Raw genomic sequence first — 20,636 nt, forward strand, 5'->3', positions numbered from 1 at the left:
GTAAATTGAAATTAATTATTTTCTCTGGTTGCTCTGAATATATATAAGCAAACTAGACTGTGTGATATAACCAATTTGAAACTTATTCTACTATTTGAGTGTAACCTTCTGTTCTCAATCAAGGTTGGGTGCTCTTAGATCTTATTTGAAATGCTAGAGCATGAGGAAGGGTGCACTTTTCTTTCTTTTCAGGGAAGCTTGTAGGCCTTCACATTCTGCAAGTTGGCCAGGATAAGTTATGACCATCGGACCCATCTTTACAATAAAATGACTCCCAAAAAGTCTAAAAATAAGTATAAAAATGATTCTCCATGGATCTTCCTTTACTCTGTCACTTAGCTCAAAAGGTCACTCTTTTCCAAGACACACACTAGACTTCAGCATCCGAAGTCCTTCACACTTTTGTGTGAGGTGGATTGACTTGGAGAACTGTTAATATTAGGTGGACAAGGCTGCTGCAGAGGCAAATTGCAAAAAGTGGAGGCGTTGGATGGATGTCCATCTCCGTCTACTTAGTAACACTGCCTGAAACCAATTCTGCTGCTTGTAAATTAAACTCTCCCATTTTTTTTGTCTACAATAATTTTTCCCAGAAAAAAAAAAACACACAAAAAAACTGGACCTTTCATCCCTGTCAGTTGACTGGACACTTTTTGTAACAAGATTGTACCATTAACATAAAAGTAAAATAACTAATAGATACAGAGGGATTGCCATATTCAGAAAGAGTGTAATTTAATAAGGTTCCGTTTTAGAGATGATTTTTCTTTTAATGAGAAGTAAAGAAGACACTTTTTATTCAAGCCGGTCTCTTCTAGTCCCTTGAACTCCCAATAGTTTAGCGTTTTGTACACTAGAGGAAATAAGGGATTAAAAGGAGATTTTTATCATTGAATTGGAGGCAGCCTTTATAAAAGTAAAACTGGGACACTAAGGACTGGTTTTGTAATGACACTTCTAGAATGCAGAGCCAGCCTCAGGGGAGGTGGAGCCCTGAGGCCAGGAGAAAGGAGTCTTCTCACCTTCGAAGTGGAGGTGGTTGGTTCCACTCCATAAGTACCTGTTAAGCTTGTGTGCTCAGTGGCTGGACTGCTCTGAGGCTGTAAAATAAGAACTCTGGGCTTGGCAGTGGCTTCTTCAAACATACTTGCTCTCTGTCAACACAGATGAAGCTGTGGCTGTGCCCATCAGGACTTTGAAGGTATGAGAGAAGGTTGCCATCAGGTAACATTGAAAGTGTCGTATCGGCCGTTCTTCCACATTTTAAAGTAAAAATATGCTCACCCACTGAACAGGAAAATTATCTTGACATAAAAATGCAATGAATTGAGCTTTAAAATAACAACCTCCACAGACTAATACTTCTGTCTCTCCCCATTTTTTTTCTCCTCTCACCAAAAGTGACTTCTTATTTAAGGGAAGGTCCCAACTGTTGGCTTCAGTCAATAATCCAGGTCAGGAGGGAGGGATGGATAAACGACTTAAGGGATGCCTAAAGCAGAAGAACAGACCAGCGAGCTGTAAACTGACCCAACAATGTTTTCTTGTATCTTGTCAGAGATGATCACTTTCCAGGATGGATTTCTCATCTCTGGTCAAGAGCTTGGGATCATCAGCCTTCACCAGAATTTAGGGCGGGTAAAGGCATGCTCTAGGTCCTGAAGTTTATCCTTGACTCTCCACTGCTCGCTGGGAATTCTTTTGGGAGGCGGTCCAGATTGTCCAACCTATCCACTTCTAGCATCGGTGATTTCCTTACAGAGAAATTTTTTTCTGCGAGTTCCCCTGTAGCTAGAGGCGTTTGCCTCCTTCTTTATAGCCTCTCGCATACTCATTTCGTTCGCACTGGCTTAGTCCACTGGCTTCTCCTTTCTCGCCTTCACTGTCCCTCCTCCCAGCCTGCTCCCCGCTCCCATCCCCCAACACGAAGACCCCAGGAGGAGGAGGTGCCTGGAAAGACCTGAGCACTGCGCTGGGGTCCGTGCCAGGATCTGGGATGGAAGGTTGGGAGAAGGGAGGATGGGATTTCGGGAGATGAAAAGCTGCTGGCTTTGGAGAGGTTGGAGCGGGAAAAGGCGCGGTGACCCCACTCAGGTGGTTATTTGCAGAGGGGTAAAGGCAGTGGCAAACAGCTGCATTGAATTAAACGCGTATCAATGTGTGTGTGTGTGCGCGCGGGGGGGGGGGGGGTCCCGTAACACACAGCATCTAGCCACTTGGGTACAAACCCTTCTGTTTGGATCTTCCCCAGATCCCAAGCTCCCTGTTTTCTCCTGCTTTGGGGTGAAGCGGGGAGAGGGTTAGCTCCTGGGTTCCTTTCTTGCATCTTGGGGGCGAAATGGTCAGAATGTGCGCGCTGGGTGCACTGCGCACTTTAAAAAGGTTTCGAAGAAAAGGGATGTGATGATAGAGGTGGGAATCCAAGCTAGGATAGGGGGTCCCCTCAGGGCCGGGGTGCTGACTGAGAAGCACTGCGAAGACCTGAATCCACGGACTGGGCGGGGAGTGTATGTGAGTGGAAATTGCATCTTTTTCACAGATTCACCCCGGGTGCCCCGCCTGCCAGTTCTGCACACTCTGTTTGCCGGAGTCCCCAACCCCGGGCGCGAGGAGGGGCGACAGGTCCTTGGCTCTCTAGGTGAATGTCCCCCCAAGCCCGCGCTGGGCAGAGGGAGAGGCGGACATTTTCCTCGGCCTCTCTCCCGGCCGCCGGCGTGGCCACCTCGCAGGGCTGCTTTTCGGGACGCGGGACTGGGGCGGAGCAAACACAGACTTTCAGGCCGGGCCTGCACCCCCTTCCCGGTGGCTCACAGGCGCGCGTTCCAGCTCTTGGCCACCTCCTGCCGCGCGTGAGTCCAAACACCCAGGACAAGCGACAACCCCCTCTGGGAAACCCGGAGAAACTGCACGCGACCAGGAGGTAACTGCGTGGACCTCTTTCCCAACCTCCGGCCCCCACGCCCGAGGGGGCAGGGGTGGCGCGGAGGCTGAGGGCGCCGCGGAGCCGCCCCGGGGAGGGACCGAGCGCTGTCCCGGGAAGTGGGGCGCGAGCCTCGGACGGGTCCGGGCCCCACGCGCGCCAGGAAGAGGGAGCCCCGCCGCCGCCGCGGCTGCCGCGTGCTCGGCCAGTCTCCGCCCAGGGCGCCGGAGCCTCCCCACTAACTCCGCCCGCCCCGCCGCCCGCGGGCTCCCGCTTCCGTCCCGGGCTGTGGCCGCGGCAGCGCAGGTTGGTGCCGCCGCCCTGCGCGTAGGGTAAAGGTAAGGGTGGGAGCGCGGACGGGGGCTCGGGAAGTTGGGCAGATGCTGGACCGGGACGGGGACCCTGCGGCCCCAGCTCCCACGGCTTCCCCGCGCCGCCGGCGGTGGTGGATCTCCTCCGGGGCTGCTCGGGTCTCGGAGAATCCCGCGCCGAGGCCGGGGAGGGTCGCGGGGACTGAGCCTTCCTCGCACTCTCCAAACCTCTCTCTGATCCCCCTCACCACCACCCACCACGACCTTGGCCAGTTGGTGCGGGGTCACTCCCCTCCTGTCCTTTTCACCTTCGCACTTTGCGAGCCCGCACCCCGTGGGCGCATTTGTACATTCGCTCTTTCTGCCCCCAACTTGGAGAACTCTCCCTACGGGTGAGAAAGACTTCCCTGTTCCCTGGCCCGCCCCTGAGACTAGTTTTGGGGAGAAGTGGGGGCCGCCACGCGGGTAAAGAGGGGCTGGAGCCGAGTTGCGACCTGGGGGTGCCAGAGTACCGGCGAGTGCCGGGAAGCGGTGGAAACTCCCTCTGCTCTTCGATCCTTGCCAGCTCTGTTCTTCCTGCTGTTTTGCCAGCCACAGAGTGTAATACTCCAAGGAAGGGTGATCGCAAAAGCGGGATGTAATGTATCCACCACTGAGAGTTCAATCGGGTTTTTGTCTGGTTTCAGTTCCGTTCCCATCAGTATGGCCTTTTGGTCCCTCTGTGTTCTGGGCTGCAAGATGTACGTCTGCTCTGGCCACCAATGAGGGTCGTTGTGACTGTCTAGTGGGATGGCTTAGGTGTATGACTTGATTTTGAGCCATGGTTTCTGGTCTCATGCAGCGGCCTCATGACAGGTCCTGCGTTCCAATCGTCTGAGTTCAGGTCTTCAGGCAGAGAGGAGATTGTATCTTTCTAGCTGATTTGGCCAGTAGCTTTGTTGAGATAAAAGACTCATGTTTCAGGATCTGGTCGTTAGTATTGAAGTCATCTCCTTCCCACCGACCCCTATGTACAAAGCTGGACCTTACATCTTTTTATCGTCCTGGGAATCCAAGTAGATCGTTATTGGCCCCAGTCTTTGGAAATAAGAACTATATTTGCTTCAGATGTTTGCCAATCTTTACGACCTCTTTTCCATCTTCAGTGCAAATTTAAACTTGTTTCTAATTTTAACAATTCAGGAAACAGAACTTCAGACATTTAAGTTCAGACATTTAGCTCAAACAAACAACATATGCCCTATCATTTGTAGATTTTTCAGTTTAAAATCAAAGGACAAGAAACATTGTTAGCACTATTCTATTTACTATGAAGAAAGCAAGTAAATAGCCTAAGAAAGTTAGCTTTGGACTTAAATAGCTAAGTCCTGTCATTCATGAATTCCTAATTTTACCGACCTTTCATGAGTTTCTGTATTGTGCTATGTGCTTTTAAAAATAGATATAAAATGTGTTCCTTGCCTTCAAGGGGCTGCCAATCTAACTTAGAGACTAATATTTTTATATGAACTTCAAATATACTCTAATACTACATATGGCAAGTAGAAAGATATCAAGAGTCCATTACCAAAGGCCCTTTCAGATCATTATTTGGTGAATCTACTTAATAGATTGGAACAAATAACAAGTTTAGCTAAGCTAATGTTTTTTGAAATAAAATTTCAAATGCTTCTACTTCACCAAATGGGAGGAGGCATACTTGGAAATATATACTTGTATTTTTTACAGTGAAAGTTCAGGAAAACGTTTGTACGTGTATGATGTGGTAAATATTAAAAGCTGTAGAAATTTCAATTTTAACTTCAATCAGTAAGTCAATTCATGGTGCCCACATGCAATTTTTTCTCCACTCCTTGAGAAATGACATTATGTTCTAATGCGTAGAAAAAAATACAGAGATTGAATGTAATATTTTTAATAAGTTGAAACTTGAACATTTAATGGTCTATGTGATGGGCCCTGGATTGACTCTGGAAATTTGACTTAAAAAGTTACAAGATTGTTAGTGAGAGTTGTTTTGTTTTGTTATGTTTTGTTTTTAACCATTAAAAAAAAAAAAATCTGGCTTGGCACAAAGAAGGGGAAGAATTCCACCTGGGAAAGATTGACCAGACTAGGTGGAATTTGGTGTGACTCAATGACATCTGTGATTCTTTCCTGCGCCTAGGAAGAATTAATCAATCTACTAGATAAGTGTAGAATTTCTTTGGCTTTACATACCAGTAGTGGGCTTTGAGAACTTTGATTCAACTCACACTGGGAGACGTGCATGTTGAGAGGCCCCGACTGAGGGATATGAAGTTCAATTTATACTAGGCCTTATTACTTAGTACTTTTGTTTTCCTATTTGTGAAATGAAATTAAAGATCCTGTCACTGCCCTGGAAACCATGTGGTTTGGTATAATAGTCATGAATATGGAGCCAGGAAGTGTCTTGTGGGCATGAGAACTTCCTTTACCCTTTTAACTCCTTTAGCTAGTAGAGGGTAATTGTTACAACCACACACAAATAGCTTTAAGAAAGGACTTTGAATAAAGTTGGTGGTGGTGTCATGTGCCCTGAAGTCTCCTGAGAGAAGTTTTGGTCATCTTTATCTCGGGCGATTTAGCTCCTGTACACAGAAAATTAGTCTCCTGTGATCTGTGCCCTAATGGGGTAATGCAGAGAACCACAGAAGACCAATGGGATAGGATGGTAGGGGCGTGGGTGGGTAGGTGCCACACAGTGCATCACTTCATCCTTACTGGGTGTGGTGGTGGTCAGGGAAAACTGCCCATGAATACACTAAGACCTGAAGAATAACTGATAGCATGTGAAGATGTTGGAGGATTGAAGAGTGTTTCAGAGCAAGGGGAACAGAGCATGAAGCATTAGCAGGGAAATCCAGTAGATAGCATACAAGAATAAATAAATGAGAGCAGGAGGGAGAGGTGTGGCAACCAGAGAACTCAGGTTTTGTCTAAGGGGAACAGTAGGTACTCAGCTCCGGCCAAGTGTTGTCAGGTTGGGATGCAGGCCAAGTGTTGCCAGATGCCCTGGTTTTTAAAGGGGAACTTAAAACTCATATTTTATAAATGTGAAATGGCCCAAATGCTTTTTAAACTATTGCGTGATCCAAAGCAGACACATTTGTAGTTGGAATTCAACCCAGGGCCACCACTTTATGACCTCTGCATTTAAGGAAATGAAAGAAGTTTAGTGTGGCTAAAGCAATGTATCTTAGGAGAAGCAAGGGGAATAACCACACATATGGCCAGAGGCACATCATTCAGGGCCTGTGGAATTTGCTAAGGAGAGTTGGGTTGATCCTAAGGGCAGTGGGTGACATCAAACACTGAAACAGTGACATGATTAGATTTGTGTTTACAAGGTACATTCTGACCACTGTTTGGTGAATGCCTCGGAACAGACCGTAGTGATAACCACTTAGGAAGCTATTGTAGTGGTCTGAGCAAGAAATAAATACGGCTCTAAGCAGAGTATTGGGCAGGATAGGGGGAGATGGGTGGATTTTAGAGATGGATGATACCTCCACTGTTGGGAGATAACTCTCCATTAGTCACTCAGGTTTCTGTGAACAGAGGTACTGGGCAGTTTTACTTCAGACTGTTTTTTCAAGGACATTTGTATAGCAGATAGACTTGGAATATAGTAGTAGTTTTTCCCTCTGGAGCAAAGGACAGGTAGTAGGCTTACTGCCCAGTGGAAAAGATTTGGGTACTCTAAGCTCAGGGTTGCCCTTCTGTAATGCAAATCATTTAGTGTATAGGTATCACCTGCCCTCTTCACATTATACTGTGGTAATTGGCTTTGGAGAATTGGCACAACTATGCTAATACTCCTGCTAGAATATCTGTGAGTAATGTAGTCCTTTGTCTCTGAACTAGGAATCTCATGTCTTTTCCCAGCATCCATGAAACTGTGGCATGTTTCTTTGTTACCTTGCAAGTAGGGCAAACTCTAAGATCCTTTACAATTCTTTAGAGCCACTAGCCACATTGTCTTAAGTTTAAATTAATTAAAATAAAAACTGTTAATTCCTCAGTCACACTAGTAGCCACATTTCATGTACTTAATAGCCACATATAGTTAGTGGCTATTGTAGTGGGCAGAGCAGATATAGAACATTTCTATCATTGCAGAAATTTCTATCAGATGTTGCTGGTTTAAAACTTTAGATTTTTCTGTGTGTGTGTGTGTTCTGGGTAAGTAGAGATGGTGGAAGTTGTTCATTTTTACAGCATAAAAGTGTTGCTTGTTTTTGTGTTAGCTTCACAGGCATTCCTTTATACAAAGAAAATATTCCTGTTTGGATAATCAATACAGTATTTAGTTCAGGCCTGTTGGGGAAAAAAAGTAGAAAATTTTCTACAATGCCAATTTGGAGACTAAGCAGACTGGAGCCACGTGGCAACAGAAGTTTTTCATATAGATGGCATTCCTCAAAATCATGTGTGACTGTGAGATTAGGATCTGTGCCCAAAGGAGCTTGAACTTCTGAACACTGTCTTCAGCTCATCTACTAGCCATGCTTAACATAAAAGGACAAGAGTGACACATTGGCAGCGAGATTTGGGAACACAACCAATCTGGCAGCATCCCGACAATGCCTGCTGCAGCCCAGCTGAGCTGCCTGAACTCACGTAAAGCAGGGAGGACGTGAACAAGATTTCCAAATGGCTCTGGTTCAGTCAGAGAGTTTAAGAGGACAGCATTGAGAAAGGAGGGAACTGTATTCAAACACACACACACACACACAAAGGTAGTATTTAAAGCACAATTTTAAATGACACAGCAGAACCAATAAAGGCAGCAGATCAGCTTCACTGTTACATGGGGAAACTCTTTTTGAGGGCATGGACCACAAGTACCGGGAAGTGAAAGCACAACGTTCTTTCTACCATTATTTCTGTCATTCTTAGGCCAAGCCGACAGCAGCTGCAGTCACAAAGGACAGTTTTGTTACCTGCATTGAATGTGCAATTGACTGCTTAGTCACGTAGAAATAACAAAAGCAAAACAAAGGACAGTGGTAGAAATTTTTAAAAGTGAAGGCGGAGGCCGTTATGGAAGAATAATACTGCTACCTGCTATTTCCATGGCAAAAAAATGCCTTATCAAAAATTTCAGATATTAAGATTTCATTTAACTATGCCAGGAGAAATTGCTTTAAAATGGTACCAATTTGTAATGCAGTAAAATTTTATTTAGGTGAATACTAATTAGAGGTGTTTTAAAAAAAAATTTTGCATTTTAGAGTATTTTTAAAGTTGAACGTATTATTTTTAAGTGCTAGCATACATAACTCAGAACCTGCTAAAGATGTTACCTTTTAGAACAAATATGAGGAAAACTTGTATACAAAGATGTGTTAATTTTGAAGTAGCATGATGATTGTTTGCATATAACTGGAGGGTTCTATAGTGTTTAAAAAAAACTTCCGTAGGTTAAACATATACCTCTTATTTACACTACTAAATGCATCAACAAACTATTATTTTCACACATACTTCTCAAATATCAGTACATTCTGGGAGGGCCAAAGTTACATTTGGACCAACATAGAGTCCCTTGCATAAGTTTTTCAATTAGTGAGATTTTACTCCACTTAGTGTTTCAATGCTACTTTGCTAGATGTCTTTTTTCTTACATTGTGAATTTAAGAATCTTTTTACTGTACAGGTAGAAAAGGTTGGTTATCTCCCTACATTCTCCCCTCCCCTGCCCCCCTAAATCTGGTAATGTCAGTTGTTCAGCATGCTTTCATTTTTCACTTTCTATTTTGTTTGGCACAGTTCTTGTGCCTCCATTCTCTTCACACAAACAGCGTGACATTGGAAATAATCATTGTCTGTTGTATTTCTGAAGATCAGAATTTTCACCAGTTTCCTGCTGTCCTTTCTCAGGCAGGTAGTAGTAAATCATCTTTGGAAAACTGGTTCCAGTAAAACTGGAGTATGCAGTTGAAATTGTTGGTGTGATCGCTTCAGAAACAAACCCAGGAGACTTGCTGTTTATTGCATGAGTCACTGATGGGTTCAAATGAAAGGAAAAGATAACTAGATTGCTTTTCAGGCACGTCACTATTACCTCTTATTTTAAAAGAAGCCCAAGATGAGGAAAAAATACCCTAATAAGCTCTTTCCCACCAGAGAATTTAAAATTATGTGGATTCTAGTGTTAGGAGATTAAAACAGTAACAGTGAGGGTTACAAATTAGGCCTTGTCCTTTAACCTGTGATTTCCTGTGGTGTTCTGAACTTTTTAGTGTGCAGATTTCCTTAAGTCGCACATGAGTGACCTTAATCAGGGGCAAAGTGGGTTCTTTCTATTATATGCCATTTCCTCCTGGCCTTGCCTCACCTAGCTATTACTGTATGCCTAATTGACCACAGTGAAATGTCTTTAAAACATTTTCCAGGGAACTAAGAATTTTTTTGGGAGAATTTTTATAAAGGAAAATGCCAGGTCGGAAAGTTTTAATGGTTTCCTTGCATAGCTAAAAGTTTCCAGAGAGGCTTTTGAATCAAGGAGCTGTTAATAGGATATGTAAATGTAACCTTTCACCTAGCTGCTGTCATTACCTAACTTGTAATTATATAGTTTTAGCAAATTGTTTGAACGGGTGCTTTTCTGGTTCTTTAAGGAAGCAGACTCTCTTGGTCCCAGGCTTCTCCAGTCTGTGGTCAGTGTTGTTTCAGTTTGTGTTGCCTTCTTAATGTTTTGATAGCAGGTCATCATCATAGCATAGATTTTTTTCGGTAATGTCTTTGTCTTCAGCTTTACTTCAGAATTGGTAGGAAGTTTTTACATTTGTGTATTTGGTATTGACTGCTAACTCGTTGGTTCCTCATAGGGTGCCTTTCACGTATTCAACAAAAATTTATTCAGAGCCAGCCATGTACCAAACACTCTTCTTGACTCTAGAGATTCAACAGTGAGCAAAAAATTCATGGTCTGTTCTATTATAGAGCAGAGTCCAAGATGAAGCCAATCATTCATTAAAAACAAACAAACAAACAAAAACACAACAAAACAAAACCAAAAAACCCTGAGACATTAATAATAACATGATGACAAACAGAAGTAATTGTTCTGAATAGAGCAATATGGTTTTGTGGGCTTATATAATAGGAACTCTAGGAAGTGACACTTGATTGATATCTGAAGCATGAGTAGGAGAATTTGAGAGAAGGTGGGAAGAAGAGTGTTCCAGACAGCAGAGGAAGGTTTGTGCGGAGGCCCTGCAACAGAAGGGAACAGAGTGACATCAAGTAACAGGAGAATGAAGGGGAGAGTGGAATGAGACGAGGCTGGACACCTATGCTGGGCCAGTCCATATAGAGTCTTACTGGCCACATCAAGAATTCAGTCTTTATCCTAAGGACCATGGAGAGTGTTCCAAGTAGGAGCTGGTGACTCCATGAGATTTGTGTTTTGCTGAGATGATCTGGGGAGGAATGAATTGGAAGGGGGCCCAGGGTGGCAGTGGGGAGATGTTGAGTGACTGCTGCATTAATCCAAGTAGAAAGGACTGGATGTACTAGGCCTGTTGTACATAGTGGGAAGTGCCAGTGAAGATGGATTAAAAAGTGTTTTAGGGGATGCCATCAATTGTATTTGGGAATGGGATGGTATTGTCTTTAATCCATTCAACAAAGTGTTAGTGAGTTGTTACTCTATGCCAAACTCTGGGCCAGGCTATGGGAATACAACTGTGAACAAGACATACAAGATCCCTGTACTCATCGGGCTTGCACATTAATGGGAGTGACAACCAGTCAATAAGTTAAAAAATAAATGTAGTTTCAGACAAAAATAAGTCCTATAAAGAAAAATGGAGCCATATAAGGGAATGGAGAGTGACAGAGGAGGGTCCTCTTATATAGGATAGTCAAGAAAGCCCTGTCTGAAGAGGTGGCATTTGAGCCAAGACCCAAATGAAGTGGGGGAGGGAAGAACAAGCAGAAGATCTTGAGGCTGGACCTAGGACTCCCCACCCTCAAAGAATACCAGGGAGGTCAGTATGTCTAGAAATGTGGAAGGGAGGGAAGAAAGACAGGTGTCAAAGCTAAGGTTTCCAAATTCCCAACATTTTGGAACCTTCAGGAATTGAGAACAGGAAATCATATTTCCCCAGAATTCCCGAAATACTTTTTATTTAATTTTCATTGATCCTCTGTAATAATGGCTGTAACAGTAAATGCTAATAAACAGAAAAGCCGTAGAGAAGGTGGGGCAACTGGGGTTCGTGGCCCTGGAGCAGTCTTTCCGAGGTTTTGAGAGACTCCTATATGTAAAAGGTCGATGTAAAACTTGAGTAAATAAAATTTCCTAAATGGAGGTTGACTGGAATTTCATGACTAGGGCATCTCCTGCCCTGAGCGCTAAACAGGTGTCGCTACGGTATCATTCAGTCTAGGTTTCTGTTACACTTCAGGTTTTCTCAAAATATAAACAATGTAATTAATACAAACTTTATTTAACCAAACTTTATAGTATACAGTGAGTTTTTACATATATCACACAATGTATTAACATTCCCAATCTCATTTAAATCTTTTATTTATTAAATTAAACATTACTAGAAAACAAAAGCAAGTATCATTTGTTTGAAAATTTAAAAAATCCTTCAAATAGTTTTTATTTGTCATTTTTAAAATGAAACTGTAAGAAACATAGAGCATTAATTGCCCGATCAAATAATCGTTACCTTCTCTTTGTAACAAATAAAGTTGATGTGGAAAATTTTCTTTCACTTTCTGTAGACGTTGGTCGAATTGTTATGAGTGCGTCTAAAAGCATCTTCAAGTTGGGAGTGAGAGAATGCATTGCTTCATGTAAGCTCCTTAGAGCTTCCTTAGAAACTCCTTAGAATTTCCTTCCTTAGAGAAGCAAATATTTTGTCTGCATGCATAGGGCTAGGCTTTGATGTCAAAATTGATACTGCTGTAGTCAATTCACACTTCAGATCAGATTCTGGTTTTACTGTCAGAACTCTTTGTAAGGACATCCTTTATTTCTTCTCTTGGAACTTCTGCTGTAAATGTTCCTTTAAAAAGCCTTTCCATTAATGACTTCTCCAATCGTGCAATTTCATTCTTACTTAATAGGCAAAAAATTCATTTTCTTCCATTGTACATAGAAAACTAGTGTTGCTCAAGTACTTTGTGAGAGACACAAGATCTCTATTTCTACGTTAAACCAATTCAAATTTTATTTCCTTTAAAAGCATTAAGAAAAAAATTAAGAAAGACCTATATTGTGCAGCGAATATTTATAGCTAAAAAGTGCCACAAAACATTATGATATAAGATTGGAAATTATTGTAATAGTGGAATAAAATATTAGCAGTGCACGTTGTTTTTTAAATAGACTGACTTACCCACAGTAGCTGAGAGAGCCAAGAACATGCACGTACATCGCAATCATCAGCTGCAAACAATCTGATTGAATGTGGTTGATAGTATCAGCCATAACTTTGTGGAAACGATTCATCATGGAGAACAGAAAACAGTTTGTATTTAACAGAGAAATATTTATTTTCACAGCCCAGGATTTGACTACAATGTCATATTACGGTAAACTACCTTAGATTTCCTTAGTTAGTTCACCTGAAGATGACTTTGTAGTCAAATCCAGGGTTGTGAAAATAAATATTTCTCTGTGTAAATACAAACTGTTTTCTGTTCTCTAAGATCAAATGTGCTCGATTTACAAGAGCTAAAATTAGCTGGTCATGTGATATCTGATTCTGGTGTTGCACATGCTTGTCTGGTGGCGTGTAACATTGTAACACAATGTAAGCATGTGCTTGTCTGGTGGCATGTAACATTGTAACACAGTGTAACTTTAGATTAAATAGGAAAAATATCTAAGGGATACATTGTGAGTAGTACGTTTATTTCCCATTGTGGGTATTCCTGAGGTCTAGGAGACGATTTTCCCAATTTCCTAACCAACTTTTCTCGGAATTCCGGAACACGAAAGTGAAAAAAATTCCCGAGAACGGGCGGGAAAGAATTCCCACACAGAAATCCTAGTAAAAGCTACCTTGCAGTAGCTGAAGCTTAAAGCATCTAAATAGATTAATTATATTTTCTTTAGTCCTAACACGTTTTCAAAACCACACACTGCACCAACCACAATCCCAGGTTGCTCTACCACTGAACTGTTTTTAATTCTGCTACTTTAACAGAACACCTTCTTTTTGAAACTATGAAAGAGTGAAAGAGCTGTATGAAATGTATAAAATAATGGACAGGAGATGATATGTATTGCTACCTTAGTCATCATTATCCTAAATTTTAATTCCTCCATGTTCTTATGTAAAGTTTTGACACATATTTTCCCTCCTAAAATAAATACCAGAAGGTCAAAACAGTACTGAAGTGTTAGCATCAACCACAAAATGTGTTGGGTGGAAAATGTCATGTGCTAAGGAATGGGATTGTGGGGAGGTGGGGAAGGAAAGTGGTGGTTAGGGCAGTATTTTTTAAAGAAGTATATTTGTTCCTGGAGTCAGTAAAGACCTTGTTTCTGGTCATTTTAAATGTTCTTTTTGGTTTTTCAATCTTCCATTGTTGTTCCAAGTAAAATATTTTTATGTATTTCTCCCTAAAACATGAGTTTCAGGCCACACGTGAGACCATCTGGTGTTTTGTGTAATCTCAGCATCCAGTAGTGGATTTTGACCCAGGAGGTGCTTAGCCACTAGGTTCCAGGGCAGTCATAACCCCACTGACACCAGCTGTCTTATTTGATGAATCCCCTACATTTTTCTTGAGATAGAAACATAGATATACTTGACAACTATAGGAATTTTTCTGAGGCGGTTAAGGGTTTCAATTTGAGAGTCAGCCAGCCCTGGGTCAGACCCCTGGTTTGACATTTACCAACTATATTTATTGCTACGTTAGTCATCATTACCATAATTTTTTTTAAATTTATTTTTAATTTATTGGGGTGACAATTGTTAGTAAAATTACATAGATTTCAGGTGTGTAATTCTGTATCACATCATCCATAAATCACATTGTGTGTTCACCACCCAGAGTCAACTCCCCTTCCATCACCATACATTTGATCCCCCTCACCCTCATCCCCCACCCCCCAACCCCTTTACCTTCTGGTAACCACCAAATTACGTTCCCCAGATTAATTTTCAAGCCCGTGGCCATCCTATGGTCACCGATTGCCCTCCAATCCCCTCACCCTCCCCCCACCCCCCACCCCTCCCGCCCATCTAGCAACCCTCAGTTTTTCCTCATTGTCTCCCAAACTGTTTCTGATTAGTTCATTCACTTATTCTTTTCTTTAGAATCCGCAAATAAGTGAGATCATATGGTACTTATCTTTCTTTGTCTGACTTATTTCACTTAACATAATGTTCTCTAGATCCATCCATGTTGTTGCAAATGCATCATTACCATAAATTTTAATTCATCTATGTTCTTAAGTAAACTTTAGAGAAGTGACTTACCCTCTTTATACCTCTGTTTCCTCATCTCTGAAATCATATAATAATAATAAATAACAAATGGCCCGATGGTATTTATTCTGCATCAGACACTTATCTAAGCATGTCACATATTTTTTAACACATTTAATTCACACAACAACCCTGTGAGGTAGCTACTGTTATCTTCATTTGCAAATAAGGAAAATTAAGCACACAGAGGTTGAAGTAATTTACCCAAGGTTACACAGGTATGAAGCGACAGGGCCAGGATTTGAATCCACAGATTCTGGCTTGGGGACCTGTATCACACTGGGAATAAATGAGCTGATCATGTAATGCCCTTACACTGGACTCTGGCACATAGCAAGCCCTCACCATGTCACCATGGCTGCTGGTATAGCTATATGATGGTGACAACTACTGTTATTAATATTGTCTACTCTGATTCATAACTAACCATATTTTAATAATAATTAATCATTTTCCCAAATATTCTCCATAGATTCTGAAAAATGGCTCTAATAGTGTCTCTCGTTTCTTTTTCCCAAGGCAGTAACACTTGCATTGGTTCTCAGTGGGATTTATGTTTGTTTTTATACCTAGTATTTTAGCATGTCCATATAGTAAAGTATTTTGTACAGTGGAACCATTTGAAGTTTGCAGTTGTGCCAGAAAAAAAAAAAAAAGCTACAGGTTTTCGATTAAGCTTTTGGGGAGTTATAAACTCTTGGTGGCCCCTTTAGATTCTCTGCAAAGAAGTTAGGTCCCGTAGCAATTTAAAACCTTTATATGTCAGTACAATGTATACAGTAGTTCCCTCCCTGCCCCCGTTCATGGTTTTGCTTTCTGCAAGTTACCTGGAGTCAGCTGCAGTCTAAAATATTAAGTGGAAATTTCCCGAAATAAACAGTTCATAGGTTGTAAATTGCCTGCCTGTCTGAGTAGTGTGATGAAATCTTGTGTTGTCCTACACTGGATGGGAATCATCCCTTTTGTCCAGTGTCTCCACACTGTAAAAGCTCCCCACCATTAGTCACTTAGTAGCCATCTCAGTTATCAGATCGGCTGTCGAGGTATTGCGGTGCTAGTGTTCAAGTCTCCCTTATAAGAGCCTAACGCTATGTCACAATGCCTGTGTCATTCACCTCACTTCATCTCATCACCTAGGCATTGTATCATTGCACAGCATCACAAGAAGAAGGGTGAGTATAGCACAGTAAGATATTTTGAGGTAGACCACTGTCAGATAACTTTTATTACAGTACATTGTTATAATTGTTCGATTTTATTATTGTTGTTAAGCTCTTATTGTGCCTAGTTGATAAATAAAACTTTATCATAGGTATGTACGAGTGTATATGTATAGGACAAATCATACTATCTAGAGAGTTATTATCCTCAGTTTTAGGCATCTACTGGGGGCCTTGGAATGTATCCCCCAAGAATAAAGGGGAACTACTGGTACTTAATTCCAAGGGGGTAAGTTTTGAAGGTGGTTGGGAACTGTATCACCTAATAACCTTCCCCGCCCATTTCTAAATATTAGAGTTGTTATAATGATTATTTACGGTGGCTTTTAAAAATGAAAATAAACCCATTTGCCAGGTGGGAATGAAATTGAAAATCTTTGTCATTAGTGCTGCATTTGAAATAGGGGAAATATAGAAGATAGGAAGGAAGCAGTTTTGTTTATTAAAGCTTAACCCTCCTGGAGTTTAAGCTCACCACTTTGTGATTTTAACGAAGCAGTTTTTCATCAGTACAACAAACCTGCTAGTGACAATATATCCGGCTCCATCACATAAACACTGTGCACTCATTCCTAGCAGCTTCGTCTAGAGATTTCAAATACAGAAACACAAAGGGAGGAAAGACTGGGGCAGGGACCCGTTAGCCTTTAGCATCCTGAGAAGAAGAGGAAATTGATGTTTACACTGCTGTCAGCTAGAATTTTGAGACCTTTCAAAAATGAAGTTACACAGTATGCCCCAGATTTTATAGAAAGAAGCCTAATGCCAATTGAAAAATAGAATTCTGGTAAGGTTTATGACCCGAGGGGCTTGGAGACTCCTTCGGAAGCTATGCTGCACTAGAAGGTCTGTGGTTAGGTCTAAAAGAAGAAATGTTTATGTGTTCTCATTCTGGTAAAATGTGGACATGGGTATCATATAATTGCTCTTGTTTATTGAGGTAATTTTGTATAGAGGAGAAGAAAACCGGCTGCTTGGCATTAGGCATTGGGTCAAATCTTGGCTCTGCCTCTTACAAGCTGCGTAACCTTGGGCAAGTTACTGAACCTATCAGTGCCTTAGCTTTATCATCTTTAAAACAGGGATGGTGCAGAAGTTGTAATTATTCTTTAAGGTGATGCATATAAAATGTGTATGCATATAAAATGAGTACAAAATGCCTGGCACACGCTCAATAGCTTTAGTGCACATTATGTGTCATCACATGTTGTGTACCTTACCTAGAGTACCTCTAGCCCTGCGATGTAAACCCTTAACCCTCTTTTACAGAAGATTGAGGCCCACAAATGTGAAATACTGTGTTTTGAATGGGAAGGCCATGTGAAAATGGTCTTTCCTTTGCTACCCTCTGCATCTAATGGTTATACTCGGCTGTTAACCCTTCAATACCAAGCTCCTGAGATAGAGCAGAAGGGGATTGCAATTTGTTTCTGCTCAAAATTATGTGCTTCAATGCTTGTACAGTACATGAGATACATACAGCATTCTCAAACTTGTGAACTATATAGGCCCCTTTCAAAGGAAAACATCCTCACATACTTCCACTGTGATTAATTATGTTTGTCATAGTGTTACATAAACATATTCTAATGTGGAGTAAATGTCTTAGTGTATAGCACTTGTCCAGTTATAAAATAATACAAATTTGCAAATTACGTGCCAACAAAACTTCAAACCAGTAAAACTCAAGTAATTACATTAATTTATGTGACAGATGTATTATTTTGCTGAAAGTAAACTTTCACTTTTGAGTTTATCAATACTCAAAGTGGATTTTGTGTAATCTGTGTCTACCTTTTGATTTCATGATATTAATGTATTATAAACTTTTGAATATCTGTAGTTTCGTATGGTTCAATCTGAAAAAAAAAGTCTTCTTAAATGTGTTACATAACTTGGAAGTAATAATTTCAAACTGTTGTTTGATAGTTCAGAGTAATATGACTCTAGGAATATCAGTTTTAGTGGGTGTTACTTGATAACTTGAAAAGCTGTTTCAGTCCCTAGGGAATAAATATTTAAGTGTAGACCTCACCTTCGCCCTGGCCCCGTTTTGGGCCTTGAGTCAGACTTCTTAGGTTCACACTGATGCAACAATATGTTTTACATAAAAATTTTTATGAATGTTACATTTCTTTGTGATAAAATTCCTTCTTAGTCAACAAGTATGAAAATATAATTTCTTGCTCTGTATTATATTTGCCATTTATAGTGACAGTGTATAAGAGAGTCCAGCTTACTACGTCCCCTATCAGGAATTAGCAAACATTTTCTGTGAAGGGCTGAATGGGGTAAATATTTTAGGCTTTACAGGCCACATGCAGTCTCTGTTGCAACTGCTCCACTGTGCTATTACGGCGTGAAAGCAGCAGCCATAGACAATCCATAAAACATTATTTAATTTAAACTTCCTATAGTTTTCACATGACACAAAATAGTATTATTTTTTTCAACAATTTAAAAATGTAAAAGCCATTTCCTCTTACCTTACTGGCTGTGCAAAAGCAGGTGGTGGGGCATTTGGGTTGAGGTCCTAGTTTGTAGAGGGCTGCTGGAGATGACATTTGATAAAGGAAAAAGGTATCCCTGTTTTGCTTTTATTCATGAAGGCAGTATGGTGTGGTGATTAAGACAGTGACTTTGAAGTGACACTGCCTGCCTTTGGAATGTGATGCATTTGTGACTCAATTTTCTCATCTGGAAAATAGGGGAAATTTTTTCTTTGTAACATTTGCAGGATACTGGACATATAAAACACAGAGATGTAGTCTGTAGCTTTAGCTCTTGTTATTTCTTTAATTACTATTGAAGTCTATCACGTGCTGATTGGCCATTTAAAATGTTTTGTTTGTCCTTTTGTGACTTCTACATTTGTATCTATTATTTGTTCTTTGTATATTGACACAATACCTATGTATATATAAAGGTTATCAACTCATTGTCAGATATTTTGCAAATCACTTTTTTCTGTTTGTTTGCCTTCTGTTTTTGTATGTGGTGTGTTTTTTTTTTGTGTGTGTGTGTGTATTTTTTAACAGATGTGACCTTTTCCTATGTTTGTATTTCAATTATTGAAGATAAAGTCAGTACATTTACTTTCTCCACCTTTCTGTTTTTATAAAAATATTCTCAATCTAATGGCAGATAATACTTACCCATATTTTTATTCTAGTTGTTTTATAATTTCACATTTTATACTTAACTAACTCTGGAATTTAATTTTATGTATAAGTATCTAAATGTATATTTTTAAAATATATTTTTAATATAGATTTTACAAATCAGCTCAGAATCATTCAGTGGACAATTATTTCTTCCTCACTGATTTAAAATGCCACTTTATCAGATTCTACAAAATGTGGTTTTTGCACCCCCTCCCAAATTTTAAAGCAAGGCTGTCAATATGACACTATTCTCTAGTCTTCAGTATAGGTAATTTGGTGTCATATGAAGCATTTTGTGTTACTTTAAGAATTTGTGTCTTTCAATTATAGTAAAAACACATCATATAATTCATCCTCTTAAGTCTTTTCAAGTGTACAGTTCAGTCTATTCACATTCTTGTATAGCATGTCTCCCAGACCTTTTCATTTTGCAAAATTGCAACTCTATCCATTAGATAACAACTTCCCACTTCCTCCTCCCCTCGCCATGGTAACCATCATGCAACTTTCTTTCTATACATTTAATGACTTTAGATACCCCATATAGTTAGAATCATACAGTATTTGTCTTTTTTGTGAATGGTTTATTTCACTTAGCATAATGTCCTCCTATCCTTAGAACTTTGGAAAAACCCTTTTTCTTTTTTCTTATATCTTGCTAATTCTGGGTTTTTAATAAAAATGTTTTTAAATTTAGTGTCTGATCAGGTGGGATTATGGCTTTCTTTTACATCTTGCAGCTTTCAGATTTATCTTAAAGAGTATGCATATGTTTTATGGGGAAAAATGCTTCAAAAATTTTGTTTTGGACATTCAGATTGTATCTGCTAATCTTTTATGGTAGGACGCTTAGCTGGCCAACAACCCAATTCTGGCTCATTTATTGAACAGTTGCTCTGTCTGTGTACCAGGCAGAGTGCCAAATCTGATCATCCCCCATTGGCAAATTTGGTTTTGCTCTAATATATCCCTTTTATTGAATACTTAAGTGTCACAATTTGTCGCTGTGATTGTCCATTTATCACTGGACATGGTTATTCCAGCTCTTAAAAATAATTAGGATTTACCAGAGCAGGAGTTTTTAGCAGGTTGGAAATTAATATGAAATAGCAAAGTAGTAATTAGAGGAAAACATTTTTTAGGATGAGCAAAACACTTAAAAACAACAAAGAGTTTTAAACCTACCCCATTATGTGCCCAAATTGCCATCATATGAAAGAAAATTAGTGAACATATGAACTAAATAGCTTTGAAAAAATAGATACTATTTTTAAAAATTAAAATGTGATACAAATTCATTACATAACATCAAGAAACTAAACAAACTAAAAGGAAGAAAAAATCAGCCATAGTCAATTACTGTTAACATTTGACTATATATCTTTACAAATATGTGTGTTAATAAATATAGAATAGAAGCATACTGTTCTTACCATATTGTAACCTCTCATCTGTTTACCTACTGTTTGTATTCTAATCTAATTTGTGGGTCTGTGTCTGTTGCCCCTTTTCCTTCCTTTCAAGTGATC

This window comes from Rhinolophus ferrumequinum, chromosome 7 (assembly GCF_004115265.2).
Source record: "Rhinolophus ferrumequinum isolate MPI-CBG mRhiFer1 chromosome 7, mRhiFer1_v1.p, whole genome shotgun sequence".
Taxonomy (NCBI): Eukaryota; Metazoa; Chordata; class Mammalia; order Chiroptera; family Rhinolophidae; genus Rhinolophus; species Rhinolophus ferrumequinum.